The sequence below is a fragment of the Pholis gunnellus genome (genome assembly GCF_910591455.1).
Source record: "Pholis gunnellus genome assembly, chromosome: 15".
Classification (NCBI taxonomy): Eukaryota; Metazoa; Chordata; class Actinopteri; order Perciformes; family Pholidae; genus Pholis; species Pholis gunnellus.
This window is the reverse complement of record NC_136542.1, coordinates 16,435,105-16,458,641: the sequence shown is the minus strand read 5'-3', so window position 1 is coordinate 16,458,641 and position 23,537 is coordinate 16,435,105.

The following is a 23,537-nucleotide window of genomic DNA, read 5'->3' as shown; positions in this document are numbered from 1 at the left end:
ATTGTTGACAAATGTTAATATTGTTGCAAAGTTGTCCCTCCTTTATTTGTTAATTATCATGCACTTAACGAATGAAGCAGGTGGTAGTCAATATTTTGTATTACTGTCAGAAAATGTAACTCTCTGGTACAAGCCCACCGGTTCCTACTGAAGATCACAGATATACAGCTTTTTGTTTAAAGACTCAGTCATTTCCTAAAACAGCTGGTCCCTTTAGTTTTTAGCAAAGCTCACTCACACAGGAGGAAATCAGCAGCGGATTAATCCACATTTGGTGCAGTCGTGAGTGGAGGTGTTCCGAGCTGATCCTAATACTGTGTTCACACCAAATGCAAAGTGAATTTTACTCGCTCCGTGAATACATATAAAGTCAACGCAAAAACGGGAATGAACGCGAGTAGATTAAAATTGTGCGAATGAGGCGAATATGTGAAATTCGCCTCATTTGGGTATTTGCTTTCAACTCCAGCGAATATAGAAATATTGCAGCCATAGGTGTTTACCCAGAGCTCTACGATACAGAGACCGGACTGTAAATCAATGCAATAGAGGCTTCTTGGTTTGCTCCGCTGGTTTTAATAGATCACTGTGTGTCTCACTTTTCATGCGTTCCCGGAACTCCCGTATAAACCCCAGTATATGCGCAGGCGCATTAGACTACCATATGACACGGACAAAACTATGTGGATAAACCACAGACTGTTTATGGTACAAACTATAATAACGCTGCCGTATTGACGCCTGTATGATGTTATTTTGAGAGTTTATGGAGCTGCTACAATGTTAGCAAAGCCTAGCACCGATCGATCTGAGCTCCATTCAGAAAACAAGCAATTTTAAAAGGTCGTCTTGCAGAGAGAACTAACAAAACAGGAATTCAGTGCGAATTCAAATGCAAGTTAAAATTAGTGTGAATGTGAAAAATGAATATTATTTAAATAAACAGGTGGGAGGGTCAGGGTAACGAAAGGGTTGAATTATAATATGATTACAGGAGGTTTAAATCAAGGTTAAAAAATATAATTTTAGTAAACTGCAATCAAGTTTAATTTGAAAGTTTTGGCTATACCATAGCACACCAATGTCTCTCTATATATATTCACCTGGGTATACAGGTGAATAATACGTTATCTGTATTATCACACCATTTCTTTTTGTGATTCATTTCATGTTGCTATGTGAACGTAAATGTATGTACATTTGTAATGAATATGTGATTAACTTAGTGAATAAATGTACATGTGTTATGCATTGTCAACACAATAGTTCAGTGACTTGATTTGTCATGTACAATGTCTCCTCAATTAAAGGAAAAAAATCTAATTTTCATCGGGTGATATTTTATCAAAAGTCCCATGAAAAGACCAAACCAAAAACGAATGTCAACTAACAAGTCTTGTGTGAGGACTGATCTCCTCTTCCACTGCTGCCAAAAACTATGAAAGCTGCACTAATCACCATTTCTATATTAACAATAGATTAAATCGCTCATAGTCACCAATCCGCAGAGAATTAGAAGTCTTGAAAAAAGACACATTATAACTTCAGACTTATCTTTTGAATGAGATGTTACATCTCTGGAAACACAGATACTCTTTCTCTTTGTTTTTTTCTATGTTCTTCAAAAGGTCAGCTATAAAGGAGAAGCTTTGATAACTCAGTGCAGTGGAGAAGTGTGAAAAAGGGTGTTGTTGGTGCACTGTGTCCAGTCAGAGCAAAGCAATTCTGCTGCTGATGATGTGTAGACAGCTTAAGGCTAACTAGGCCTCATCTGATCTACTTCATACCCGACAGATGTATTACCAGGGACCCAGTGCTTTTGTCAGTGTTGGTGCAATTTAGACACTTCTAATGTCAATGTTAATAAACTTTGAAAGAACAGGCGAACAGCGCTCTGTTCAGCAGCAGGGGCGGAGCTTCAGAACTCTGCAGACCAGTGTGTCGTCTGTAGTGGGCAGACCACAGCTCTGCAGACTGCAGTTCTGACCAGAGAGCTGTAAGCAGCAACATCACAGGCCGAGCACTCGACCCGTTCTGAACGGGCATGTTTTCAGTGCAAAGTCAGTGTCAGTGATGAAAGCGTACGAATACAGAGTGTTCAGTATGAAAGTTTTGGTGAGTGCTGAAGGGATTAAATAACCCGACACCACAAAGGCACTTCAGCTTGACCCAACCAAAGACCTGCAACACACACACACATTCTACGAGGGACCAAGGCAGAGGGTGCTGGAGCCGTTTCTGTCTATCCCACATTAGGGTAACTCTAGCGAATCCGCCTCTGGTTAGAACACTGCATGGAACAAAGAACGGGGTAAAGTGTTGCTCATAGATTAGTCTAGGTCAGTGGTTCTCAAACTTCTTCTGTCACGCCCCACTTTAGAGGAAGAGAAATGTTCACGCCCCACCGCCCCAACAACATGGTGTCTGAAGGCCTCGGGCCTCTCTTCTACCTAGAGACACAGAGGTGAAATCTGATTGGATAAAAGCTCTACTTAAAACAAGCTGCACTGAAGCAGAGCAACTGAGGAAGACAGTAGCTGTGCAATGAGAAAATAAGATAATGGGGAACATTTTTTGTATAAATTATGATACATGTAGTGTATTTAAGAAAAATTATTAAATTATAAAATAGCTATAACTTTGTGATTCTGCTTAGGCCAGCAGAGAAGGCTTTGCAGGCCCTGACGGCCCACCACTGTGTTTTACTGTCTGCAACACAGAGTATCAGTCACGATCGATTCTTTTTTTATCCTCTTCTGCTATCTGGAACCTGAGGCTCAATTCTAGGCCCTATTTTACTTTTTATTGTGCTTCCACTAGGCTCTGTGTAAAGAAAGTACATCAGTCTCTTTCAGTTGTCTTGAGCGTGTAAAATGCTGGCTGGTCGAAATCTTTCTTTTTGCTAAATGAGAATAACAGAGGCTCTAACTGTTGGTCCCAAAATGTCTCTGCTGGTATGCTCAATTATATGTATGGCCCCTGGCCTTAAATCTCTGCACACATGTCATGTCACACTGCGTTACAATTTTATAAACAAAATGTCATGAGCAGTAGCTTTTTCTTACTTTTCACACAGATAGTGAAAATAAAACCTTTTCTTTCCTTTGGTGATTTGAAGCGATGGGTATGACATTTACTGTATTGGCCCTACCATCCCTGGTTACCCATGAAATATTGAATGGACTTTCAGAATATTCTACCATGCTTTATAGTTTTTAAAGCATTGTATGGACTTACGCTAGCTTACATCTAGTCTTAGTCCACACTACACACAGAAACCTTCAGATCTTCTGATCAGTTTCTCCAAGTTTCCTGTCAGAATCCAGGGGATTTGTTCTGGGTGCTTTTTCCATTGCCGCACCCAGAACAGTAAATCCCTCACTGTGAGATCTTCAATGACTATGTTTGATTTGGTTCATGTAAACATAATGTTCCGTTTGGATATTCTGAATTATGCCTTATTCCAAATTGAGCATTTTCCGATTAAGACGTGGGAAATGCTGATATTATCCGGGTTTTAGGAGCATTCTTTGGGTATGGATGCAGCGCATTTGGAATATGCGTCAATCTGTCCATATATCTATCACAGTCGCATACTTAATATTCCTATACAGCGTGACGGATCAGATGAAAAGAGAGTAGCGTGTGTGCAGCTTGTCCTGACCATGGCTTTAGGCGGTCGAGATTGGACGAGGTAATGAGTTCTTTGATACCTCTTCAAGTTGCCCCTTCATCAAAGTACGATCGGGGAGGAGGATGCCAACCCCTTTAACAACCAGCAGGGCTGTGTTCCATCGCAGAGAATGCCACCAGCTCACTCATTGTCCTTTTCAAGGGGATTCAGTACAATCCACAGCAGTCTGCACACGTCCAATCCTGACAGCTTTCATCTTGACAAGCTGGCCTTGGTACTGGTAATTATCTGTGTGGCAGACCACAATATGTGATGCTGAATGACACTCCAGTCACAATGGGGAGTCTGTAATAATGGTGATAATATACTGAGTCACCAAAGAGTGTGTTATGTTTGAATAACAGCCACTGATCATACCATCCCTGAAGGCTGTTAGACTCTAGCAGCTCGTGAAAATCCTCGTCATTATTGTTGTGAGTAGAATGATGAGTCATTTTAAGATAAAGATAAATAAAATGGCGACTGTGGCCAAGTGGAGCGCAGGGCCGTCCTTCAATCAGAGGATCGGCGGTTCGATCCCCGGCTCCACTAGTCGCATGTCGATGTGTCCTTGAGCAAGGCACTTAACCCCAAAAATGCTCCCGTAGCGTGGGGTAGAATCTGAATTGTAAGTCACTTTGGATAAAAGCGTCTGCTAAATGACTGTAATGTAATGTAATAAATCTATATTGGGACCCTTGGTTATACATATATAAATAGAGCAAATACAATTTATAAATAATAAGACTTTGTAAAACTTAATTAATAATAAAATAAAAAACTATAAAAGAGCATGATATTTCATTTGATGGAAAACAATGATAAGTTGACAGTGATGTGATTAACATTGAACTTTCTTTGATTTGAGAGTCAGTTGTTGACTACATACATAGGTTGATATAACTCCTCGGCTACTTCAATATACAGGTATATTTGACTAAATCAGAGCGCAAGTTAGACATTATTTTCATGTTCCGGACCTTTGCATGAGGAAATTCTCTCGAACTGGACCTCGTTGAACTTTAATTGAATACCCCTGGGATATGAGATATAGAATAAGTGAAAGGTAGTAATATAACCTAACATAATATTCAGCAATACAACTTAATATAGAATAGGTGGTAACATCCAGTAAAGTGAAACAATGTGTCTTATAGTGTCCATGGTTCATATGAACACGTTGTGGCATATTAACAGACACACATGCCTCCACACCTTGTGCTGGCAGTTTTCTTCGCCATCCAAGCCTATCGTCAGAAATTACAGCATTTATCACATGCTGATCACCGCAGCCTTTTATTGTAATTAAATATGCAAAGCTCCATGAAACACTTTGGCACTTTAACTATGTCTGACCTATTAGTATTCGGTATTCCCTGATCAAAAAGTACTGCATTAATGTAGTATTAACAAGAATGTCACACCCTCACTACATAGTTTTACAGTTTTAACTTGACATCCAGGCGGCAACCTTCGGTTTTGAAAAGTAAAGCCAGTGCTAAATGCCTGCATTCTCTCTACTGACCACCAGGGGGCGACTCCTCCGGTTGTATAGAAGTCTATGAGAAAATGACTCTACTTCTCTCTTGATTTATTACCTCAGTAAACATTATAAACATGAGTTTATGGTCTCAATCTCTAGTTTCAAGTCTTCTTCAACACAGCATGATGTTCATTTAGTAAATGATGGTCCATTTAGAGTCAAACAGACCATAGAGCAGGGTTCTACAGCTCTTTATAGTCTTGTTTATGTAAACAGGAGTCTTCACAGTTAGCCTTGACCTCATCTCACCAGATAATAAGATGTATGACGGCCTTTATAGAGTTGAAAAAGTAAGCTCTGTGTTCACATATAGGACACTCTTACACAACGCACATTAAACAGCCGGAGAAGGTCAAAGCCAAATGTTTGCCCTTTTCACAACAGATGTTTCACATAGGTGTAGCATACAGCTCTAGAGTCATACAGTATGACATAATGGCACAGCCGGGTTGCATGAAAAGCTGCTACATTATGCTTTCAAACACTTACATGGATTGACTTGCTGCAGTACACGTTACAGTTCACATTACGTGTGATTGAGCCTCAATGATCTGCTTTGCCTTCAATGCAAACGGCTTGTATGTTACACTTAGCTCCATAATGTAACACATCAGTCAAGCCGACCATGTGTATATTGCATTATAAAGAATTTAAAGCCAAAGTGTTTCACATTATAGAGCAGTATTACAAAACGGGGGGACAGATTAAGCACTTTAAACATTAAAATTGACAGCTCGCCCGCAACACATGTGCAAACTGCTGAAACACAACAGATGCATGACAAACTACAGATAACTATGGCTGTGTGATGATAGTTCTGTTTTCTCTCATCACGAGCTGGCAGGCCACTGTGATGAACAACACAAGAATGTTGCTGAGAAGAAAACATGGCAACTTGATCGATCAACCTGTTTCAAACATGGCAAAAAGTCTTTACTTCCAAAAAGACGTATACACAGGAAGTCAGTCCAAGGACAAAGCAAACACATCCCATAAGGGGTTTGACAAATGCAAGGTCAAATACTGTGCAGGGATCAACATTAACCAGGAAAGCTAACACTGGGGGTACATCCCAAGTCTCTTAATTGTCATTTCCTCTCTCCTCGCTCCTCGCTTGAACCGGACGTCGTTCTGCTCCTCCATATTGACGGCCGTCCCAAAGCTCTTATTTAGCGCTGAGGATCGAGGAGAGAGGAGGGAGGAGGGATCTCGGAGGAGCCATGAGCGAGGGACCACGAGAACAGACTTCCAGGAAGTGTTTTAACGGCCGACACGCCCCCTCATTGTTCATCAGTCATGTGATTGGATGCTGTAGCTGATCGGACTGATCTGATTTTTCTAAATATTGCTGGAGTTTAACACCAGAGTGAAGACAGATCAGATTAAACTCTAGTTTATATTTGATATGCCATAATGATATGACAGTGTTATTAGTACACCATAGATATCATTACTGTAGAACATGATGAAGTTGGACTCATGATAAGAATAGAGAGAATTACACACAATTTATTTTCACTGCTTATTATGAATAATACATACACACTGATCCGCCCCTACACAGATTCACACACACATATTCAAACTCCTAGTTCTATATGGTAATCTACACATACATGTATATACACACATATATAGTACATGATACATAAGCGCATACAGTACATATATCCTCATAAGGATCTATTCATTCGTATCAATAGAAACTCTTTGGGCTTGTTTTTATCTACTTATTCTGAAAGAGTTGAGATCAATATTTTCGCTATAGATCTCATTGGATGATGCATTCCATTAAGCCTACTGCCAGCAGCACATTTAAAGAGATATAATCTGATTGGTTGGGGTGATGAGGCTCTTAAAATTAACCTATACATTTTCCCAACACTTGCGCATTTAACGACGTCTGCGATATTTTGCCATGCTTCTCGTCTAGCCCTCACAGCGTTAGATTTCGCCATGATTATGGTCTTGAATTCCTCATATGCGTTCATGATCATCTCCTGCTCGTCAGCGGAGTAAAAAGAGGCTCTTTCTTTGAGTTTATTTGCCGTTGTACTGTTAGAAAATCATGGTTTCGGTGATCGACGCTTCCCGCTTTTGAAGTAGGACGGACACACGCAACGATCCTGATGATTGACGTCTGGTTCAAATTAACGAGACTGTTTGAGCGCGGATCAGCCTTTGAGGAACCGAGATAGCCTGATGTCAATCATCGGGTTAATTTAAGCTGCTAATAGGACATTTGATCGACTTAGTTGAACCACGTACGAGGAATAGGGCCCAGGTCTCTTTAAAATGATGTTCCCTTCAACAAACTGCCTTGTCAATTACTTTTGCAGGGAAACTCATTTTCTACTCTATTGGGTTTGTTTTTGACATATTTCAATTATGTTTCTAATCAAACTCTCAGGAGTTTATCTGAGTAGCACGTTGGATTGTTAGATGGGTGAAACAAACACAGGACACGGTTTGTATCCTGTGTAAAACCAAAAGTCAATGTTGACGTGAAGTAACCTCTGTAACTTTGAGAACATAACAAACTTATTTTGAGCCAAACCATGCGTGTTGCCGAAACATATCCAATCAGTTTTGTTGTGTTTTGTTTCAATCACAACATTAATCACGAGTTTAACATTTCAGTTTAGAATATATTTTCCTCAAAACGTATTTGAGTATTCAGCATAGGAACATAATTATGTAGGAGACAGGGTTGATTTTGCTATCAGAAGCATTCTGGTTTCCATTTGTAGTCTGTTTGTAGTCTGCGTCGAATTGACCAATCACATTTGAGCAGACTTTGGTTGCATGCAGGGAAACAGTCCATGTGGAGAGCAAAAGAGGCAAAACGCAGTGCTAGAAATACAATCTCAGAACCCATCTGCAATTGTCTGAGAATTCTGGCTATTTACTAGCTATTAGATTCGGCATAGGCGTTGTATCTCAACTCAACCCAATTCTCACGTCTCAAGTTGCTGATCACACTGTCAACAATGAAGAGGTCTTGGTCCGCATTTTCATACTGATAGCCGACGGGTTCCCAGATTGGATTTGTAATGAAAGAGAAAAGGAAGTTGAGGTGTAGCGGATAACAGCTGATAATATGCTCTTTTTTTGTTTGAGGTCCTAATAATACAGGCTGCCTGTACCGTAGACAATACAGATAAGCAGACAAAAGACATATGGGCTCAGATATGCAACAATAACAGCTCTGGATAAGACAATAGTTAGTTACCGGAGTGATTTACCAGAAATGTCTGTCTCCACTGAGAGGCAATGTTCTTTTTATTATGCTCCTTTTCCAGTAAAAGAGTCTCTCAGCTGAAAAACAAAGCTGATTCAGTGCACATGTTCTAAAGCTGCAGCCGACCGCAGCTTCACTTGGACAGAGTTTCTGAGAGATTTAATTAGTTTATGTGAATCTTTGCAGTAATAGAGCTACTTATTTCCAGTTGTGTAACATAAATCAAATTGTTAATTATAAAACAGAACAAACCCATTAAGCCTTGGAGACTGATATTCTTTTTAGTTGTGGTAATAAGACACATTTTTTTCAGGAGGCATATCATGCTGGGGTATTCAATATATCAGTCCAATAACTGTCTTGTGCATTTCAGTGTGTGGTGTAACTCAGGGACTTTTTTATTTTGACGAGTGATGAAGACAGACGGCTGATCTGTCACAGGTTACCCACCACGATTTCTTACCCCACAGTTCAATGTGTTTCTCACAACGCCTCCTCCCTGCAACTAGACAGAAATCCCCCAGGTGTTTCTGCTAGAATGATCAGGACTCAGACCATATCACCATAGGGGACCATCACACTCTGATATACTGTGCAGGCTGGAGTCACTGCAGGGGCTGAAATGCTGCTTTGACCTATGGAAGAATGTGTCTATGGGCTGATGGGTTCATGGGTGATTTCCAAGGCAAATATTTTGATGTATATCTCATATAAAGGTTGTTATATGGGGGGGGGGGGTAGAGCCTGTGACAAGTAGAGTAATGGTTATGGATTATAACTCTAGTTCTATAAACACAGGGCAGCCCTCTAGTTATTCCCTTTTATTCTTTCCCTTCCTCCCCTTTCCCTCACTCAGGGCTTTTGTGCTGGTTGGATCGTGTCAATTCATTCAGAGGTTTCTTATCCTCCAGCTGCATCTCTGATTATACTGCACCTCTTCGAATATAATTGTCATTGTCTGCAATTAACTGCTTTAGAATGTAATTCTTGAGTTATTCCTCTTGAGTATATTCTGCCCTCTTACCAGATATTTGTGATACAGAAAGGGTTTGGTGGTCCAGGTCCAGTGCTTGGCACTTACTTGACGTCACTACCTCAGATTGTCTCTTTCTCCGTATTGGAATTATTCATTGTTATATATTTTCTATATATTGACTGACTCACTTCCAGCTCAGCGTTGTGTTTGTCCCGTCAGCAGGTACTTAGTATCAGTTAACGTGAGGTCCCTTGGACAAGTCTTTTATATGCCTAGATTTTAACAATATTATTTTCTTATTTATCACTGAGTCCTAGTTAGGCCCTGCATATGTCCCTCTGCCCTTCCCCCCTACTCTATTTTATCTTCAGCTCTTATCAGCTATCATTTTTACTAACAACTACAAATGTACGTTTGACTCTCTTAATATATTTTTCTTCTTTTGAGTCTCTGGGTTTTTCTATGTCCATCATCACGTGGCCTATTTACAACACTGGTTCTATTCAAGCATTTTCTGAGCTTCTTTTTCTTTTATTATGGCCAAATATGATCGAGTTCTATCCTCGCTGCCACAGTTTTTGCCCCCGCATTTCTGCTTTTACTGATGGTTTCATGGTGTTTCTCTAAATAATATTGAATAGCTAGATTTTAATGTCTCTGATCACAAGGTTGTGGTCTTTCATACGTCCTGTTTCCTGGCAGAAGACCATCTCTTTGTATCCGCTCTCGACCTTTTAATTCCAAGTCAACTACCAGTTTCTGCGAAAAAGTTCAATGCCCATTGATGCTCTTAATCAGAAGGCTCTCTCTGGCAACGATTTATTAGATCCTTTAAATAGGACTTGTCAGAATATCCTGGATGACATTGAGATGAAAACATAATGTCCCTATCTGGTTAAATGACCATATAAAGGACTTAGAGAAGCAGTATCGGAGCGTTGTGAAGAAAGAAGCAGAAAGTCAAACTCAAGGTCTCTCTTGGTATCATAAAAGGCTTGGAGATGGTATAGCAACAGCATACAGTGAGAGAAGCAAGGTATTCTTATTTCTCCAATTGAATTGCTAGTAGCTACCACAACCCCAGGGTTCAGTGGTTAACTCTCCTCCTGCCAGGATATCAAAGACAGGCGCAGACAGGAGATCCTAGACACAGGAAGCAGACGTTAGGAGAAACCACCAGAAGAATATAGCAACACGAAAGGCAGAGAGTCACAGTACCGCAGAGGTGGACGGAACAACCGGTGTGCAGGTTCACCAGGTGGTGAGGATTTTTAATTAACTCCCCACAAGACACAGACACACAGTGACAGACAGGGGAGGAGGAGACACAAGGAAAACATAGGAAAGATAAGAAAAACAGTGAGTTTCTTCATCTTAAATTTTAATATTCCTCACCACGAAAATGATGGATGATGATCATGGTTAGACTGACCCCTCCAGGTGTTGGATGCAGCGGCAGCACATACTGTATATGTAACCACTGTATCCCTCAAATCGTATCAGCTTTTCTTGGGTGTGTTGTTATACATTTCATATGAGCGTTTCCTAAAGTGACAGTAACCTTCTCAGTAGTCTGGGTGAGTGCTGCTCTGAGAGCTTTGTTCAGGCCCGGAGCCCTGCAGCAAGTAACATGAGCCAGACAAACAAACTACCCTGTTGAGCATGAACCCAGGTCGTGTGGCTGTATTTATGTTTTCAAAGCAGAGCGCTATGACTAAAACTCCTAAAACCCTCTCCATTCATCACAGCTGGAGGTCACCTCTCTGGCTCTGCTCTCTGTATTCGGGCTGAGTTGTGCGGAAGCTTAAAGAGGAACTCTGTTAGATGGCATATGTCTGTGAGGTATAAAGCTTGGGTAGGTAATAATAAGAATAAAACATTTTATTTATAGCGCTTTTAAAAGGTACTCAAAGACACTTTACATGGTAAAACCGAAACAATAGAAGTAATAACAATAAGAACAGAATAGATGACATAACAGTGAGAAACATTCATAAGTGACTTCACAGGTTAAACGCAGATTTAAATAGATGAGCTTTAAGTGCAGTTTTGAAAGTGACGGGTGACGGATAATGTCTGAGGTGCTGGGGGAGGGAGTTCCAGAGGGAGGGGGCAGCGATGGAGAAGGCCCCGTCCCCCCAGGTCCGATGCTTGGACAGAGTAGGGGGGGTAAGGAGGTTGGCGTCGGTGGATCTGAGGTTGGGAGCGTGTTGATGCAGGAGGTCTAAAGGTATGAAGGGGCGAGGTTATGAAGGGCTTTGTATGTGATGAGGAGAATCTTGAACTGGATTCTTTGCTGTATGGGGAGCCAGTGGGGGTTTTGAAGGACTGGGGTGATGTGGGCTCTGGAGGAGTGGGAGAGCAGACGGGCAGCTGAGATCTGGAAGTTTTGTAGTTTGTTGATGATTTTGGTGGATGAGCCGTACAGGATGCTGTTGCAGTAGTCCAGTCGAGAGGTGATGAAGGCGAGGAGGAGTGTTTCAGCGGCTGTGGAGGAGAGGGAGGGGCGGAGATCGGCGATGTTTTTGTGATGTGATTCAAAGGAGAGGCTTTGATCGACAATGATTCCAAGGTTACGGACATGTGTGGATGCTGGAACAGTGTTGCCATCGATGCAGAGGGAGAAGTTGTGGTGGGATTTGTTTAGTGATTTGGGGCTGATGATGAGGATTTCAGATTTGTTGCTGTTGAGTTTGAGGAAGTTGGCTTGCCTCCAGGTTTTTATATCTGTGAGTCAGTTGGTGATGGTTGGAGTGGGTGGTGGGGATGATGGATTTGGTGGAGATGTAGAGCTGGGTGTCGACAGCATAGCAGTGGAAGTGGAGACCATGGTGGCATATGATGTCGCAAAGGGGGAGCAGGTAGAGGATGAAGAGGAGGGGACCGAGTAGAGAACCTTGGGGGACACCTTGAGAGACTGTGTCAGACTTGAATTTGTTGATACTAATGAACTGTTCACGGTCGGAGAGGTATGATTTGAACCAGGAGAGGGCTGTGCCAGTGATGTGGAGGGAGGACTCCAGACGGGAAAGGAGGATGGAGGGGTTGATGGTGTCAAAGGCTGCACTGAGGTCAGTATTAGGATGTTGAGGAAGTGGTCATCAGAGGAGAGGAGGAGGTCATTGGTGACTTTGATCAGGGCAGTTTCTGTGCTGTGATGAGATCTGAATCCAGATTGAAATGGTTCATACTGTTGGTTTGAGTCCAGGTGGGTTTTGAGTTGGTGGGCAACAGTGCGTTCCAGTATTTTAGACAAAAGGGAGCTTGGCGATGGGTCTGTAGTTGTTGGGGATGTCAGGGTCCAGGCCAGGCTTTTTGAGGGTGTCGCAGTCTTCATGCCAGAAAGTGATTTATTGAGATCTGAGGGGGAGATCAGGGAGAATCGGGACAGTGACAGGTCAGTTAGTGGAGGATTTACAGGGTTGGACATGGCGGGGCTGGAAGTGGCCAGTTGGTTGTAGATGGTATCAACTTTTGCTTTGTAGAATGACAGGAAGGACTTGGAGTTTTGTTTGATCTTACATTTCATACGTCCACATACAGGACTGTCTCAGAAAATTAGAATATTGTGATAATCCCCATACATGTGATTTAGTTTACTGAACCAAGCTGAGTGTTTTTCAAGGCTCAGGAAACCCTTGCAGGTGTTTCGAGTTTATTAGACGATTCAAGTGATTAGTTGAATACCCTACTAGTATACTTTTTCATGATATTCTAATATTTACAGATAGGATATTTGAGTTTTCTTAAGCTGTAAGCCATAATCAGCAATATTAAAAGAATGAAAGGCTTGCAATATTTCAGTTGATTTGTAATGAATCCAGAATGCATGACATTTTTGTTTTTTTAATTGCATTACACAAAATAAAGAACTTTATCACAATATTCTAATTTTCTGAGACAGTCCTGTACATATTTTAAATAGTTCACATTTTTTTTGTTGAATTTTGGTTGTGCGGTTAACTCTTTTTATTTCACATTTGTGTTGCAGAACTGACTTAATATCGTAACTTTTGAGCTTAAATACGAGCTGGGTTCTTCTAAATTCAGAAAACTGTTATCTTAGAGAAAATATCGATATGTATATTGTAAACATCGGTATTGCCTGAAAAGATTGATTATTTATAAGCCCAGAGAGAAAATGTTTATGTGGAAGTAGTTTCCAAAATGTTGAACTATTGTGCCCGACAAAGATCAAGGAAACATGCTTAGTTCATGCACCATCACATGCAGCACATAGTTAAACCCTAAACAACACATGCAGTCTGACACGTGCGTTTATGCACGTCAGATATGACTGACCACACACAACATGTGCTGGCTTTGACCTTTTGCCTGTGCTTCATATTTTCTAACATCTGTCGATTGGAGCTGTTGATGACTTCCACATATCAGAGGCTTTTTAATCCCTGGTAAGACGATGGGCGTTCTGGGCACCAGGCCATCATAGCAGGAGGCTGGACGGCGCTAAAAATGGCAAACTAAGGAGCTTTGTAATCTGAATGGAAGAATAGTATGAGTCCGTCTGTGTAGAAAATCTGTGAAGAGATGATCAACGCTTCAGTTGATGTTGTACTTAGTAGTGTAATATAATGAGCAAACTCTGACCTCCAGTTGGTGAGATCAGTCTCTGGACTCAAACCAAATCCTGATGTAAATCCTCTGCACTTGTGTCTCTTCCAGATGTTGTTTGTCCCTGTCAACATATTCAAATATTGTCTTTTTATTGCCATGAACTATACAGTTTTTTCCCTCTTCTTTTCTTGTTTTAGAGAGGCTTTAATAATAATAATATCATTTTTTCTAATGACAATGTGAAAGGACCTGTAGTGATAAACCTACAATCTGAATCTGTCAGCCAGTGTTAGCCAAAACTCTTTTCTAATGAAAGCAGCTAGCATTAGCTCCAAAGGTTGCTAAAAGTAACCAGATGACTAATTTGCATATCGGTAACGTCATCGACAGAAGACTGGACTGTTATGACTCTGGGCAGGATGCAATAACATAAATCTTTCCCCTGATGGTCTGAAGAAGTAGCTTCATTTGTTGCTTGTCTGCTTTTTTAAATAAAGGCGTAGAAAAGGGTCTGAAAAGTCGTAAAATCTAGCGAGAAAGTCATCAGGTTGGCAACACTACTGTCAGCTCAGCGCTACGTTATAGCGACTTTCAGCTCATTGTTTAGCTGTCCGGTCCATAAGTTTAGATTTTTGGTTCACTCTCTCCCGTCTCATTGCTGTTTTCAGTGAAAAAGCTAGGGGGGAAAAAAGACCTGCTGCACACTTACTACTACTCAGTAACCAGCAGACAGATTTTGAGACTAGCTGGTGAACACAGTGGAGCATTTAGCAGCTAAAGAGACCGATAATTCCCTCAGGAGGTGGTGGAGACCAAAAATAGAGCTATAAGAGAGAGAATGTAGGACTTCCATTCATCTAGTGGACACAAACACAACTCCAAATGAATGATACATTTCCTCTGTAACTGCTGGATGTGCAAATAAGCAACTGTTTGTTAACAACTTTACTATTTCAACGTAAAAGTCGATGTCAATGATGAGTTCAATACTTGTTACTGCTGCCTGCAAGTGGACAAAAAATGCATAATCAATTTAGCAGGTCTAAGTATTCATACTGTATAACGCCAGCTATTTGAATACAATTCATCTTACAAAATATGAATGGATTAATGGATGATGTAATAATTAGTTTGCAGCCCTGGTCTATATTAGGTCTTATCACATGAACTTTGGCTGGTGTTAGTTTTTAACTTTGTAGCCATGAAAAGAAAAGACCCGAACCAGCGATGTGTTGAGTCTGACTCTCAATACATTCCGACTCAGCCCCAATCCTATTGGTACCTGCTGAAGACATCAAACTTTATTCAAAATAGCTCACAAATATATAGTTTTATTTTTTCAAAAAGGCTCAATAATTTCATAAAACAACAGCTTCTAATGTTGGTCAAAGAGGAGGAAACATTCGGTGCACTACTGAGTATTCCAGTCGGCAGGACGGGGGGACGTGGGATTGAGTTTTGTCAATACATTAAGTTTATGGAAGTGCCATAATAAATCACTGGAATGGCCTTTTAAAATGTATCCATCGCTGAAGGAGATAGATATACATATGTTGTCGCATAAAAGTAAGAATTGATTTCTGAATTTCAGACTAGCCCTTTGACACAAACACACATCCAGCGACTTAGTTTGTGTCAAATGCTTCTGTGGCCTGAATGAAGGTCCCAATCAGCATGCACAGCTGTGAATGTGTGTGCAAATATATATGTGAGAGCTCGGCTTCAGAACACCTTCATCCTTTCTGTCAGTTACCTAAACACCCTGGTGAGTTCACACGGCTGCAGGTGACGCGCGCACACACACACACACACACACACACCTACACACACACACACCACCTCCCACGGTGTGCAGCAGCAGGCTGGTTAGTTGGTGTTGTCAGAAGTGATCTTCAGACGCTGACGGTGGATATTCCCTCTGATATCCTCTTCATCTCTTCGGATCACACACGCCCTCCCAGGAGACACCTGCAGCTCATATTTGGGGTTTATTTTTACTTGGCTTAGTTTTACCTGTTTGGACTTTTTGGAATGTGTCACTCCAACGCTGCACTGCGTTCTCACACATAATTGTCAGGAGGAGGCAGGGCTGATGGAGGATCATGTTCATCTTCAAATGGAAATACCAAGCTGCAAGGCAAATATGGAGGACACACAGACACAGATGTGGTTGGCTGGTACAGGTTGTTGGTACCTTTCTATGTAGGCCATTAGGTTTAATTAAAGCGAGGCTAAAACGCTCGGTAGAGCCGAGGGGAACAGAAGAGCTGGTGATCATTTTCTGCAGGTTCGTCACTACAAGCACGACCCAGCCGGCAGAACAAAAGAGGGTTAACTATTGCTTTTGAAGTATAACAAATAGGTTGCCAATCATAGGTCGTGGAAGTCTGTGTAGGGAGGAAGTCGGGGTGAACAGATGGGTCAAAGACCCAGAAGACCGCTGGTCATGTCCCATATGAAACTAAAAGTCAAATTTGACTTATTTTAAATGATGTCCTTAACTTAAATGACGTAACAAACATACTTATTTTTAGCCCCAAAAAATATACTTAACCAAGTTTGGTTTCCTGAACATGAAGTCATTTTGTGTGTTTTTGGCTTTGTTTCAATTTACGACATCAACCACATGTCGAAAACTGTCGGGAGAAAATATCTTTCCTTTAAAATGTAATTATTGCCATTTAGTTGTAATGGAAAATAATTTTGCAGCAGACAGCGTTGTCTCTGATTATTAATAGTCAGGCCAATCCAGCCAGCATGACTTCAGAGGGGATCAAAGGGCTCAAAGGGGCTGGTGGCCTGTCTTTACACTGGAGGAGTGTCGGTGTCAGCACAGAGGAGGGGAGGCCCAGAGCTCAGGGTGAGGACAGGCTGGAAATCCCAGATGGGGAGCGCTCAGGCAGCACAGGCCGGATTATAACTCTGAACATCAAATTGTTTTATGTAACACATTGTAGTGCAGACCACAGCCACCAGCAGCTGTTACGCAATCCACTGAGCTGGCAAGGAAGAGACATGCCTGCACATGTGCACACACACACAAGCAAATATGTATGCACATACATTTAAACAGACAGATGCACAGACAAGCAGGATATGAAAATATGTTCTAGTTATGATGACACACTCTAAAAGATGATATTGCTGCTCGTTATGTAAAATAACTGCATTAACCACATTGCAACTCCACCTCTGGTTTAATGTTTTCAGCTGAGAACATTACTTGACATAAAAAAACATGAAAACATTTGAATGACTATTAAAGAAATGTACAGTCTCTGACTTAACATCAAGTCAGAAGTCTGAGAAAATGACTCTAATTCTCTCTTGATTTATTACCTCAGTAAACATTGTAAACATGAGTTTATGGTCTCAATCTCTAGTTTCAAGTCTTCTTCAACACAGCATGATGTTCATTTAGTAAATGATGGTCCATTTAGAGTCAAACGGACCATAAAGCAGGGATGCTTTAGGGCGGGGCTACACGGTGATTGACAGGTCTCTACGACGGCGTTGTCCGGGGTGTTTAACGCTTCCACACTGTGTTTTCAGTTTAAGAAAGTTAATTGTAATGTAATCATGTCAGCTCGCTCACCAGGCCAGAGCACCACATTCACTACGCCAGTCAGACAGAAAGAGTCATCTCTGAATAAATGACGTTTGAATATAAGTAAGTTGCTCTATTGTGTTGTTTGGGTTGTTTTGGGGTCCTTACAGACTTTCCTGCCCACATTTGGCTGTTTCAACTCTTGTCTGAGGTGAACAAGTTAGATGTTATAACCATTTCGCCAAATATATCTGTCTGTGATGCTTCCAGAAACGTTTCCTTTCCACCCCGTTCCCAGGTTGGTAGGGTATATAAGGGTACATACCCCTCGTGGGGGTGTGCTCATGTGATTGGTTGAAAATGGAGGAGACATCTCATTGGCTACGTCAGGGATATCTCAAAAAACAAGCTCCCACGTGACATGTAGTTTGATTAAAAAAGTAAAATCCTTATATGTTTGTGTATTTGTAAATCACATTTTTGTTATGTGGATTCCATTTACATTTATATATCATGAAAACTATTTTTGTGCGCATTGAAAGAAAAACAATTGTGGAGATTTTTTAATCCCTTTGTGTGTATTCATTTATATTGAGACTGATCTGACCCCATACACATCTTGACGTAACAAAACAGCCCAAACCCAAAACTCTACAGCTCCTCCAGTATGCATCACAAACTCAACAATGAAATACTACAAAAGCAAATCGACTGCAAGGCTACGATCGCCATGGATACTATCAAAATGGGGTTTCATGTGGAAATCATGAGGATTAAAACATAAAGCTTAAATCTCCACAACAGTTAGCATTCAGGAGATAGAAAATGTTTTTATGTGATAACAGCAGTATATTCTTAGTCAAAATGGTACGTGACTTGTGCCACAAATACATATGAATTCAACATGTGACTGAGAGTAGGCATCGTGTTCACAGCCGGTCCCTGAACTACCGTCTCGTCATGTTGCTCATCCGAGGACTCTCTAATGAGGCGTTCCAGCTCCATTGGGCTAAATAAGGATACAGGGATGTGTGAAATCTTTCTCCATCTGTAAAAGGTGGCTCATGCATTCCCCAATGCCTATCGTGCCGTGTGAGCAGCTCGTCCTGCCATCACCTGTCAGTGCCTTACCTCACTTTCTACCTCTAATTGGCTACAGTTTAATGATAGAGAGGGCAAACAGCAGCGTTGAAGGTCAAACATTTTTAAAAACACGGGGATGATGTTGATTAGGAGCAGGTGAAGGTGTTATAGCTTTGTGTTGTCATGGCACCGCCAAAGCTTTTGGTTTCTGCTTCTGGCAGCAGTCAGCATCGGTCTCTGTCCTTCCATAACCTCAACCACAGAGGTCCAAGATCGGAAACAAACTGTTTGGTTTTTCTTTAGGGTGGAGAATTCGTTGTAAAATAATTGGTGATTTTAATATTCGTTGAACAAATCTTCCTTTCACAGACAGCAGGTGAATTAACCAGCCTTGTTTCCAAGGTTTTCTTGTTGCAGTCTTGTCTTGAAAGTTGACAACTTTCTAAATTAAATAACTAACTAAATTAAATGTTAAAATGTTTGTGAATGGACCTGTATGATTTCATCACCTCGGGTGTTCACTCTTCTCTGACTGGTTTTCTGCCCCAGAGCGCATAATGAGACAAGAACGATCAGATGTCGTATATTTCTATTTAACACAGAAAGGCTATATATACTGTATATATTTATAATTATGAAAAGTACTATACTAATAACATGTGATTGAGTGAACGCAGTCCTGGCTATCTTTATGACAACACAAAAAAGAGAAACTGTGTGCTTACTGCAAGAGGATGTTCTTATTGCTATAATAAATTGATGACAGCAGCTGTTTGCACTGGTAAACATCACGTCACGATGAAAGCAGCTGAATGGGATGTAGCCCACATCCAGCGTAAACACATAAGGAACATCAACGTGAAACGTCAGTAAGGAATGCAATGAGAACAGAGCTTTACGAGATGCTACACAAACGGTGAAGGGCTGAAAGCGCCATCAAAATAACTACGATTTATTGTGCGAGCAGCAGCGTCACCGCAATCCCGATAATGGCAGTGCCGGCAGCGGGCCTGTGTATTTGGCCCGATTCTGGCGCGTAATTACGCCGGAGCTGAGCCAGGTCATTTTGGCTACCTGGGATGTGTTGGTGATGCAGAGCAGACACGGACATCTGAGGCTTTGTAGCTAAGCTGCAAAAGCAACATGCTCAGAAGATGTCGGTTCTCTTTGGATCGACCTACATCTGTGAACAAACATTCTCATCATGATGAAGTTTAACAAATCCAGATCCAGATCCTCACTGACTATCAGCTGTCCTTCACATATCCACCTCACACGCTCAACCTGACTTCAGTCACTCATTCACGCCCAACAAAGGACTACATTTCTAGCACTGAACTGAAAAACTGAAAATGAGGTCATTGGACTCCAAACTATAGTAATAAAAATACTACTTTTGCAGAAACATGATTCCTGTCAGTGCCACACTATTATATATAGATATTACAAATGTATATTTGTTTGGATCATTATTCCTGCTGCAGATGTTTCAGGTGGAGCCAATTGTAACTCCTTTACACACTGTTGATCAGTTTGGGTAGTTAGGAAGGGTTTGAACAATTATAATGTGCGAAGTAACTAGTAACTAAAGGTTTCAGATAAATGTAGTGGAGTAAAAAGTACAATATTTCCCTCTGAGATGTAGTGGAGTGGAAGTACAAAGTTGAATTAAAGCTGCAAGCAGCATTGATCGGGCCCTCGCATGTTGACGCACGTCGAGGGTTCTGGCAGGACTCTGGTTGGCGCGGCCGTGCATTCCTGTGACCATCATACACCGCGTGCACGAGTTAAACGGTATTTCATGTGTCGACCAACGATGTAACCAGGTCATTTTGCCAGGTCTTAAGCCTCGAATGGTTTGAGTACAATCATAACTGTCACCCTGTAAAAATCATCAAAAAACTGAATGTGTGTGAACGCGCTTCAGTGTTAGTAACATAACAGACTGTCAAAGTAAATGCAGGTCGTTTGTTTGTGCAGGTAGCTGACAATCACTGCTGAGTGACTCAAAGCTGGAAGAGTCCAGGAGAAATAGGAGAATGTATAGTTCCATGTGGAGAAAAAACATTTTTATAAAGAAATAAGTTTAAGCCAAAAGGTGAGCCAATGTAGAATAATCCATCATACAAATGAGTCTGGGTGCAGTTTGATTTTATTAAACAAACTTGACGTTGCATGAAATTACTTTACATTACGGCCTGTTCCAAACCGAACAAAAACAATTCACTTTACTATTAATGAAAACTCCACGTACAAGCGCGATCTGGAAACCTTTTTTATTCAATTTCTGCTCTCCAAGCATCTTAGTTTGCACATATTTAGATCAGAGAAGTCCTTTTCTGGTGGTGTGCCCACGAACCCTTTTAATAAGTTCAGTGTTTGGGCCGCTGTAAATAGAGAATCCTGCTTACGTACGTGGTTGCCAGTAGGTGGCGCTATGACTATGAGTTAATATTGGCACGCAGAAGTCCTAAAGTCATCACAGTCATCAAGCATGTCAAGTTTGGGACAGTTTTAACAAAGTACAGTCGAGTTACAACAGCTTGATGGATGATGGCGAACCATGTAAAATGAGATCTGAGAAATTTGGAGTAGATTAGATACGGCCGAGTTACAACAACTTCCTGTTTCGTGGTGAATGTTGTTTTTTTTTGCCGCCACGGATACATAGTTCGATAACTTTTTGATCTTTGAGTAACTTTTCACTGCCAAGGTCTCAAGATCATTCTGACTAAATATGAAGTCAATCAGGTTACATCTCTACACTCAAAACAACGATTCAAGCCCTTCTTAAAGGTGACACATTTAAATTGTTTGATTTATTTAAATATATCAATTTTAAAAATAAACACATTCATATTTAATGGGTCAACACAAAATGTATGAATACTTTCATTTATTAGATTTATTTAGGTTTAGGTTAGATGTTTTACGGTTTTACCACCAGTTTGGAACCACTGTCTTATGGACATAAAAACCTGGATGACCTGCAACTTCCTAACGTTAAACTCAGACAAAGCTGAAGTTATTCTATAGGCCCAGAACACCTCCGACATCAGTTATCTAATGATATAGTTTCTCTAGATGGCATCGCGCTGGCATCCAGCAGCACCGTAAAGAATCTCTGAGCTACCTTTGATCAGGATTTGTCTTTTATTTCTCAGATAAACCAAATTTCTAGGAATGCCTTTTTTCACCTACGTAACATTTACAAAATCAGGCACATCCTGTCTCTAAGCGATGCAGAGAAATGAGTTCATGCATTTGTTACCTCGAGACTAGATTAATTCCTTATATTCAGGCTGCTCTAATAAGTCTCTTAAATCTCTCCAGCTGATTCAGAATGCTGCTGCTCGTGTACTAACAAAAACTAAGAAAAGAGATCATGTTACTCCTGTATTAGCTTCCCTACACTGGCTCCCTGTAAAATTAAGAATATAATTTAAAATCCTTCTGCTTACCTATAAAGCCTTAAAGGGTCAGGCACCTTCATATCTTAAAGAGCTTATTGTACCCCATTATCCTACTAGAGCTCCCTAAATTCAGGGTTACTTGTGGTTCCTAGAGTCTTAAAAAGTAGGATGGAAGCAGGCACACTCACCACATTTAAGACTAGGCTTAAGACTTTCCTTTTCGATAGTGCTTATAGTTAGGGCTGGCTCAGGCTTATAGTTAGGGGTGGTTTAGGTTTCTAGTTAGGGCTGGCTCAGGCTTATAGTTAGGGGTGGTTTAGGTTTCTAGTTAGGGCTGGCTCAGGTTTACAGTTAGGGCTGGCTCAGGGTTATAGTTAGGGCTGGCTCAGGTTTACAGTTAGGGCTGGCTCAGGTTTCTAGTTAGGGCTGGCTCAGGTTTCTAGTTAGGGCTGGCTCAGGTTTCTAGTTAGGGCTGGCTCAGGTTTACAGTTAGGGCTGGCTCAGGTTTATAGTTAGGGCTGGCTTAGGTTTCTAGTTAGGGCTGGCTCAGGTTTCTAGTTAGGGCTGGCTCAGGTTTGCCTTGGACCAGCCCCTAGATACGCTGCTATAGGCCTAGACTACTGGACTTCCTAGGACACACTGAGCTCCTCTTTCCTCTTCTCTCTCTCCTTCTGTATGAATTAATGTCCCATTAATGCACATTACTTACTTTGCTTCTTCTTCGGAGTCTTTGTGCTTTCCCACCTCACATGGATCCTGGTTATACCTGGACCCTGGTCTTGCCTCCTGCCGTGGTTCTGTCATAATCATTGAATGTGTTGTAACTCTGTTCTGTTGTTCATTCTGTACACATGACATCTATCACACTGCTGTGCATCCTGATAGAGGGATCCCTCCTCTGTTGCTCTCCCTAAGGTCTCTTCCTCTTTTCTCCCTGTTAAAGGGTTTTTGGGGGAGTTGTTCCTGTTCTGATGTGAGGGTCCTGGGACAGAGGATGTCGTATGTGTACAGAATGTAAAACCCTCTAAGGCTAATTTGTAAATTGGGATTTTGGGCTACCAAAAATAAATTGAATACTAAAATAAGACCAAATAAACATATCAAACGGAGTGAATTGGAAATAAAGGCCTGTCTCTAATACGCTTCACAGAAAGGCCTGCTACCCTCAGTGCTCAGTGGCATTCACCACCAAAGATGGCGAATGCAACCTAAACAAACTAGATGTTAGCGAGTAGGTAGAATACATTAGTGGCCACATATCTACAAGTATTTAGCGTTACAGCAGCGAGACATTACGAACTACAAGTCCCTAGATGCTTCAAGCTACGTTATCAGTGGACAGAGCGTCATACACCATGACACGTAGGTGTCCTCGTAAAAGCCTTCAATCCATTTAAAAATACATTCTCATCTGGGTTTATTATCCCTGCCAACCCTAAACATACATTTCTACGTGCAACCACAGATGCATTGGGCGGAAAGTCAA